Genomic DNA, 9,421 nt, shown 5'->3' with positions numbered 1-9,421 from the left:
TCTGAACCCCTCCCTCCTGCACCATCTCTCAAGCCACGCATTCATCCTAACTATTCTTTCATTTCTACTCTCACTATCACGTGGCAATGGTAGCAATCCTGAGATTACTACCTCTGAGGTCCTACTTTTTAACTTGGCTCCTAACTCCCTAAATTCAGCTTGCAGGACCTCTTCCCGTTTTTTACCTATATCATTGGTGCCTATGTGCACAACAACAACTGGCTGTGCACCCTCCCCCTTCAGAATGTTCTGCAGCTGATCTGAGACATCCCTGACCCGTTATCCTAGGAGGCAACATACCATTCGGGAGTCTCGTTTTTGACCACAGAACCGCCTATCTACTCCCCTTACAATCGAATCCCCTATGACTCTTGCCCGTCCACTCTTTTTCCCGCCCTTCTGAACAGCAGAGCCAGCCAGGGTGCCATGAACCTGGCTGCTGCTGCCTTCCCCTGGTGAGCCATCTCCCTCAACAGTATCCAAAACGGTATACCTGTTCTGGAGGGAGATGACCGCAGGGGACACCTGCGCTGCCTTCCTGCTCTTTCTCTGCCTTTTGGTCACCCGTTCCCTTTCTCCCTCAGCAATCCTAATCTGCGATGTGACCAATTCGCTAAACGTGCTATCCACGACATCCTCAGCATCGCGGATGCTCAAAAGTGAGTCCATCCGCAGCTCTAGAGCCGTCATGCGGTCTAACAAGAGCTGCAGCTGGCCACACTTCCTGCACGTGAAGGAATCAGGGACATCAACCGTGGCCCTGAGCTCCCACATTGAGCAAGAGGAGCATAACACGGGTCTGTGATCTCCTGCCATTTTTAATCTTAAGCTTAACTTAGTCTGAAACTTAGAAAAAATGAAAAAGGAACGAAAAGTATTTACCAATCACACAATAAAAAAAAGTAGAAAAAGCCTTACCTTATCTACACACCACCGAGTCCTATTTTTTTGGTTAGAGAAGGAGGGCGGGTGGGAGACACTACCCGTGTAGTTTCTCGGGTTCAGAAATGGCCCAAATATATAGGGTTTTATTTACTCAGCAACCCCTTGGTCCGCCGAAAACAAAAGAGAATTAAGTTTAAGCTGAAACTGACCTTCCCAGCTGCTCACTCGCTCGCACTCTCTGCTCCCGAATAAGCTGCCGCAGTAAAGTGATGGAAAATGCTTTTGAAAATACATTCAACCGGCACTGAAACAAAATAACCTGTTCACTGCCGATCAATTTGCATTCCACAAGCACCGCTCGGCTCCTGACTTCATTGTAGACTTGGTCCAAATATGGACAAAAGAGGTTAACTTGAGAGATGAGGTGAGACTGAATGCCCTTGATATCAAGGCATTTGACCAAATGCGCTTTCAAGGTGGCCAGGCAAGATTGTAGCCAGTGAGAATCATGGGGAAATTCTCCACTGGTTGGAGTTATACCTAGTACAGAGGTTATTGTTGTTGAAGGTCAATTATATCAGTCCCAGGACATTACTGCAGGAGTTCTTCAAGATAATGTCAAAGTCCCAACCATCTTCAGTTGTTTCATCAATGACCTTCGCTCAACCATAAATCAGAAGTGCTGTTGTTCACTGATGATAGTATGATATTCAGGACCACTCACAACTGCTTTGTTCCTGAAGCAGTTCGCACTCAGATGCAACAAGACCTAGCCAACATTCAGGCTTGGGCTGCGAAGTGACAAGTAACATTCTCGCCAGACAGGTTTAAGGCGACGGATCTCTCAACAGAAGAGAATCTAGCCATTTCTTCTTGACATTCAACGGCATTACCATCGCTGAATCCGGTGAAAGAATATTAATTTCTTGAAAAAATATCGCCCAGGTCCTATTGGCTGACGATCTCTGGAAATGCTAACTGTTAATGAATGCATAGTCTAATTTTGACAGCTGTACGTTCAACTGTATCCATGCTTCAGAATGTACCCCAAGATTCTGAGTTTCCCTCTCTTTCTTTCAGACATTCATATATCCCATCTCTTGTTCCAAGGTTTTTAACAGAAGTATAAATCATTTCTTCTTTGGCTATGTATCTATTTCTGACTTGCTGTACTTATGTGGCATTCGATATTTAATTTGTTAAAATTGTAATATAAATAACAGAAATATTATTATCTTTTGCCGTCCTCCGCAATATTATTCTCACAATTGTTTTACATTCATTCAGACAAATACATCTCCTTTTCCTGCTATTTCGTCCGTCTGAAATCCAATCATTTACCACGATTTGTGCCACTTGTGATATATTCTTGTTTATTTTGCCTGGATAGGTTCAGCTCCGACCATCTCCTTTTGACATTCACCGGCATTACCATTGGTAAATCCCCCACCAGTGACATCCTGGGGTTTGGCATTGACCTGAGACATAGCTGCACCAGCCACATAAATGCTATGACTGCCTGTAAGAGGCTGGGAATTCTGTATCAATAACGCACCTCGCCAAATTCTTCCAACTGTTACGTCACGAGTACGATGTAACAATCTCCAATTTCCTAGATACCTTCTGCTCCAAAAACAAACCAGCAACACAAGACCATCCAAGACAAAGCATCCCATCTACCACCTTAAACATTCACTCCCTCCACTACCAGTGCACAGTAGCAGCAGTGTGTACTATCTACAAGATGCCATGCAGGAAGTCACCAAGGCTCCATCGACAGCGCCTTCCAAACCCATGACCTCTACCATCTAGAAGAATAAGAGCTCCAGACACAAGGGAGCACTACCACCTGTGAGTTTCCCTCTAAGACACAAACCATTGTGACATTGAACTATACCACCAGTCTTTCACAGTCATTCGGTCAAAAACATGGAACTCCCTTCCTAACAGATATATGGGTGCACCTGCACTGCATCAACTTAGAGATGCTGAATAAATGTTGGTCAGGCCTGCAACACTCACATCCGAAGATGGAATAAAAATGCAAAGAGAAACCATAACTTGAAAGATGAATAGAAAGGTCAAAGAATTTTTGGGAGACACATGTCAATGGAAATAAAGTTCCAGTAATAGTTGAGCATGATGGGCAGAGGGAATTCAGAAAGTGGGAAAAAAAGGGCTAGAGTAAAGTAATAATGGCGAGAAAACAAAAGAGAAAAGCCCACAAAAGGAAACCAATAGCTGGCAAATATAAATTTACATTAAAAGTTGTGTATAAAGTAATGTATTTAAGAAATAAACAGAGCGCGAGATAGGCTACCTGGAATGATAACGAGGTCCATATGAAAAGATAGATAGCGAAAAACACGGTGACTGAGACTATACAGTCATGGGAATGAAAATTAGAATACATAACGTGGATACCGATAGAGAAAGGGAAATAAGTACATTTCAATATATTAATTCTTGGTACATCAGTATCACATCAAAGGGCGGGCACTTTTTGCAAATCCCTACTTGCCCTAGTAAGGTGGTATAACCACTTCAGAGGGCAGTTAGGTTCAAATACAAAGTGCCATATAATTGGAGTCACATTTAGGGCGAAGGGGCAACTTCCCTTCCATAGAGGGCATTAATGAGCCAGTTGGATTGTTATGACAATAAAACAACTTCCTTATTACTTTGACTGATACCACATTGTTAACTGCAGTTTTTATAAAGTGAGTACATATGCACAAAGTGTCTTGGTGTGATTAGACTTCCGATAACATCCAGATTATGAATCCATTCCTCTGGATTTCTTGCCCTTAATATAACGAATACAGCAGCCTGCCCTTGTCGGGAGAGGAGCAGAACAAATGACGAAGGGAGTGATGGAAGTAGAGAAATAGTACGTACATAGAGAGAGAAAAACAAAAAAAAAATAAACTCTGCAAAGAGGAAGATAGAAAACAGGAATTAAACAAGTACAAGTTAAATGGCAAATCAGATCTAAAATCAGAGTGAGTTCAGTTGTATTCCAATGTATAAAATATATGTTAAAACAACATTATCTACACTATTATAGGATGGGATCCTAGTTATAAGTAAGTCTGAAGTTTAATACTGCTTTGCATGTTGAACATCAATTACTGTAGATTTATTAAGCAGGCAGCCTATGCAATGAAGGTTAAACATATACTTCTAGGGCTGCACCACCAGACAAACGAGTTGGTGTTTGCATCGCACTTCCTTAATTTGTGTCAAGGTGATAAGGCCTGATCAAATCCGAGGTATCAGCTCCAACTCTGGTTTTAAATTAGTTTCAATAAACACTTTGCATGACAAATGGCATTTTACTGCAGTAAATTATGTTATAGTTAATTCGCAGTCCCATAGTATATGTATTTTACGAGTTTGCATCTCTTGCAAGACGATTTCTGGTTTAACAGGTAAGGCTTCATATGACTATAGTCGAAAGAGGACCGAATAGATATATAGAATTCGTAGACTTCAGGAAAATCCGACCCAACATTTTCTTACAATTTGTCCTTAATTGAGTGTAGAATATATAAAACCAGCATTAAACATTATTTTATCAGCAGCGTGTGTCAGCCGCGAACAATTCTGTTGTGCAGATATTTCATGGATTTTTCCTTTATGGCCAGGTGGTTGAAGTTTCAGTCGGGGACTACTTTGGGAATAGTGATCACAATTCCGTAAGTTTTCGAATACTCATGGACAAAGACGAGAGTGGTCCGAAAGGAAGAGAGCTAAATTGGGGGAAGGCCAACTATACCAAAATTCGGCTGGATCTGGGGAATGTAGATTGGGAGCAGCTGTTTCAAGGTAAAACCACATTTGATATGTGGGAGGCTTTTAAAGAGAGGTTGATTAGCGTGCAGGAGAGACATGTTCCTGTGAAAATGAGGGGTAGGAATGGCAAGATTAGGGAACCATGGATGACAGGTGAAATTGTGAGACTAGCTAAGAGGAAAAAGGAAGCATACATAAGGTCTCGGCGGCTGAAGAAAGACAAAGCTTTGAAAGAATACCGGGAATGTAGGACCAATCTGAAACGAGGAATTAAGAGGGCGAAAAGGAGTCATGAAATATCTTTTAGCAAACAGGGTTAAGGAAAATCCCAAAGCCTTTTATTCATATATAAGGAGCAAGAGGGTAACTAGAGAAAGAATTGGCCCACTCAAGGACAAAGGAGGAAAGTTATGCGTGGAGTCAGAGAAAATGGGTGAGATTCTAAACGAGTACTTTGCATCGGTATTCACCGAGGAGAGGGACATGACGGATGTTCAGGTTAGGGACAGATGTTTGATTACTCTAGATCAAGTCGGCATAAGGAGGGATGAAGTGTTGGGTATTCTAAAAGGTATTAAGGTGGACAAGTCCCCAGGTCCGGATGGGATCTATCCCAGGTTACTGAGGGAGGTGAGAGAGGAAATAGCTGGGGCCTTAACAGATATCTTTGCAGCATCCTTAAACACGGGTGAGGTCCCGGAGGACTGGAGAATTGCTAATGTTGTCCCCTTGTTTAAGAAGAGTAGCAGGGATAATACAGGTAATTATAGACCTGTGAGCCTGACGTCAGTGGTAGGGAAGCTGTTGGAGAAGATACTGAGGGATAGGATCTATTCCAGTGTGGAAGAAAATGGGCTTATCAGTGATAGGCAACATGGCTTTGTGCAGGAAAGGTCATGTCTTCCCAACTTAATAGAATTCTTTGAGGAAGTGACAAAGCTGATTGATGAGGGGCGGGCTATAGATGTCATATACATGGACTTCAGTAAGGCGTTTGATAAGGTTCCCCATGGTAGGCTGATGGAGAAACGGAAGTCGGATTGGGTCCAAGGTGTACTAGCTAGATGGATAAAGAACTGGCTGGGCAACAGGAGACAGAGAGTGGCAGTGGAAGGGAGTTTCTCAAAATTGGGACGTGTGACCAGTGGCGTTCCACAGGGATCCGTGCTGGGACCACTGTTGTTTGTGATATACATAAATGATTTGGAGGAAAGTATAGGTGGTCTGATTAGCAAGTTTGAAGACGACACTAAGATTGGTGGAGTAGCAGATAGTGAAGGGGACTGTCAGAGAATACAGCAGAATATAGATGGATTGGAGAGTTGGGCAGAGAAATGGCAGATGGAGTTCAATCAGGGCAAATACGAGGTGATGCATTTTGGAAGATCCAATTCAAGAGTGAATTATACAGTAAATGGAAAAGTCCTGGGGAAAATTGATGTACAGAGAGATTTGGGTGTTCAGGTGCATTGTTCCCTGAAGGTGGCAACGCAGGTAAATAGAGTGGTCAAGAAGGCATACGGCATGCTTTCCTTCATCGGACGGGGTATTGAGTACAAGAGTTGACAGGTCATGTTACAGTTGTATAGGACTTTGGTTCAGCCACATTTGGAATACTGCGTGCAGTTCTGGTCGCCACATTGCCAAAATGAAGTGGATGCTTTGGAGAGGGTGCAGAGGAGATTCACCAGGATGTTGCCTGGTATGGAGGGCGCTAGCTATGAAAAGAGGTTGAGTAGATTAGGATTATTTTCATTAGAAAGACAGAGGTTGAGGCGGGACCTGATTGAGGTGTACAAAATCATGAGAGGTATAGCCAGGGTGGATAGCAAGAAGCTTTTTCCCAGAGTAGGGGATTCAATTACTAGGGGTCACGAGTTCAAACTGAGAGGGGAAAAGTTTAGGGGTGATCTGCGTGGAAAGTTCTTTATGCAGCGGGTGGTGGGTGCCTGGAACGCGTTGCCAGCGGAGGTGGTAGACGCGGGCACGATAGCGTATTTTAAGATGAATCTAGACAGATACATGAATGGGCAGGAAGTAAAGAGATACAGACCCTTAGAAAATAGGCGACATGTTTAGATAGAGGATCTGGATAGGCGCAGGCTTGGAGGTCCGAGGGGCCTGTTCCTGTGCTGTAATTTTCTTTGTTCTTTGTTCTTTTGTATCATAAACATATCTTTGGCCTCCTTGTCTCGAGAGACAATGTGTATGCGCCTGGAGGTGGTCATTGGATTGCGAAGCAGCGCCTGAAGTGGCTGTAAAAGCCAATTCTGGAGTGACAGGCTCTTCCACATGTGCTACAGATAAAATTGGTTGTCGGGGCTGTTACACAGTTGGCTCTCCCCTTGCGCTTCTGTCTTTTTTCCTGCCAACTGCTAAGTCTCTTCGACTCGCCACATTTTAGCCCCGCTTTTATGGCTGCCCGCCAGCTCTGGCGATCACTGGCATCTGACTCCCATGACGCAGGACTCATGTCGCGTTTGCAGACGTCTTTCAAGCGGAGACATGGACGGCCGGTGGGTCTGATACCAGGGATGAGCTCGCTGTACAATGTGTCCTTGGGAATCCCGCCTTCTTCCATGCAGCTCACATGGCCAAGCCATCTCAAGCACCGCTGACTCAGTAGCGCGTATATGCTGGGGATGTTGGCCACCTCGAAGTCTTCTGTGTTGGAGATACGGTCCTGCCACCTGATTCCAAGGATTCTCCGGAGGCAGCGAAGATGGAATGAATTGAGACGTCGCTTTTATCAGACATACGGTGTCTAGGCCTTGCTGCCGTCGAGCAAGGTACTGAGGGCAAAGGCTTGATACACTCGGACTTGTTTGTTCCGTGTCAGTGCGCCATTTTCCCACACTCTTTTGGCCAGTCTGGACATAGCAGTGGAAGCCTTTCCCATGCGCTTGTTGATTTCTGCATCGAGAGACAGGTTATTGGTGAATGTTGAGCCTAGGTAGGTGAACTCTTGAACCACTTCCAGAGCGTGGTGGCCGATATTGTTGGACGGAACATTTCTGACGTCCTGTCCCATGGTGTTCGTTCTCTTGAGGCTGATGGTTAGGCCAAATCTCGTTGCAGGCAGCCGTAATCCCGTCGATGAGTTTCTGCAGACATTCTCATGTGTGATAAAAGCAAAATACTGCGGATGCTGGAAATCTGAAATAAAAACAAGAAATGCTGGAACCACTCAGCACGTCTGGCAGCATCTGTGAAAAGAGAAGCAGAGTCAACGTTTCGGGTCAGTGACCCTTCTTATGTGTGAGGTTTTAATGCAGCATCGTCGGCAAAGAGGGGTTCCCTGATGAGGGCATTTCATACTTTGGTCTTCGCTCTTAGACGGGCAAGGTTGAACAACCTGTCTCCTGATCTTGAGTGGAGGAAAATTCCTTCTTCTGACGACTTGAACGCACGTAGAGCAGTAAGGAGAAGAAGATCTCAAACAGTGTGGGTGCGAGAACACGGCCTTGTTTCACGCCACTCAGGATAGGTAAGGGGTCTGATGAGGTGCTGCGATGCTGAATTGTGCCTTTTATATTGTCATGGAATGAGGTGATGATACTTAGGAGCCTTGGTGGACATCCGATCTTTTATAGTAGGCTGAAGAGTCCACGTCTGCTGACGAGGTCAAAGGCTTTGGTGAGATCAATGAAAGCAACGTAGAGGGGCATCTGTTGTTCACGTCATTTCTCCTGTAGCTGGTGAAGGGAGAACAGCATGTCAATGGTAGATCTCTGTGCTCGAAAACCACACTGTGCCTCAGGGTAGACACGCTCAGCCAGCTTCTGGAGCCAGTTTAGAGCAACTCGAGCGAAGACTTTCCCCACTATGCTGAGCAGGGAGATTCCACGGTAGTTATTGCAGTCTCCGGCATCACCCATGTTCTTATAGAAGGCGATGATATTGGCAAACATTACGAATATAAATATACGTTGCAAAGCGAGCAGGACCTTGAGACCTGGGGCTGTTTGACCGGTGAGGAACGTACCAATACCGTATCAGTAGTACGATCAGAGGATATGTCTGATACATTAAAGATGTTTCCCTGCAAACAGGGTTGATAACTTGTTAGAAATTGCATACCCATGCTGAAAATGATCGCAAAACAACATCACCCTGAAGGAGCTATGCTAAATTGCGCAAACACCAAATCAGCTAGCGAGCATTCTACCTACTTAATGGCGGGAGTAACGAATGCATGCTGAAAAAGATTCATAATACACGATTCATCCCCCTAGGAAAACAGAACTGGAAAATGATGGAAGGCTGAGGGAACTCAACGTACTGAAAGGAAGAGTAAGCAGGAAGGACGTCAAGTGTCACTTATGGGGTTCACACTGATTAGTTTTGTTAGTTTTGAGATACAGCACTGAAACAGGCCCTTCGGCCCACCGACCCGACCATCAACCACCCATTTATACTAATCCTACGCTAATCCCATATTCCTACCACATCCCCACCTGTCCCTATATTTCCCTACCACTTACCTAGACTAGGGGATTTTTTTTATAATGGTCAATTTACCTATTAACCTGCAAGTCTTTTGGCAGGAAACCGGAGAAAACCCACGCAGACACAGGGAGAACTTGCGAACTCCACACAGGCAGTACCCAGAATTGAACCCGGGTCGCTGGAGCTGTGATGCTGAGGTGCTAACCACTGTGCCACTGTGCCGCCCATAATAGTGGGTGAAAGTCAGGACGGAGGAACAGCGCACTCATGATGTTCACCTGATAACAGAATC

This window comes from Heterodontus francisci, unplaced genomic scaffold (assembly GCF_036365525.1).
Source record: "Heterodontus francisci isolate sHetFra1 unplaced genomic scaffold, sHetFra1.hap1 HAP1_SCAFFOLD_128, whole genome shotgun sequence".
NCBI classification, from domain to species: domain Eukaryota; kingdom Metazoa; phylum Chordata; class Chondrichthyes; order Heterodontiformes; family Heterodontidae; genus Heterodontus; species Heterodontus francisci.
The sequence above is the reverse complement of the archived record's forward strand: the minus strand, read 5'-3'. Positions refer to the sequence as shown.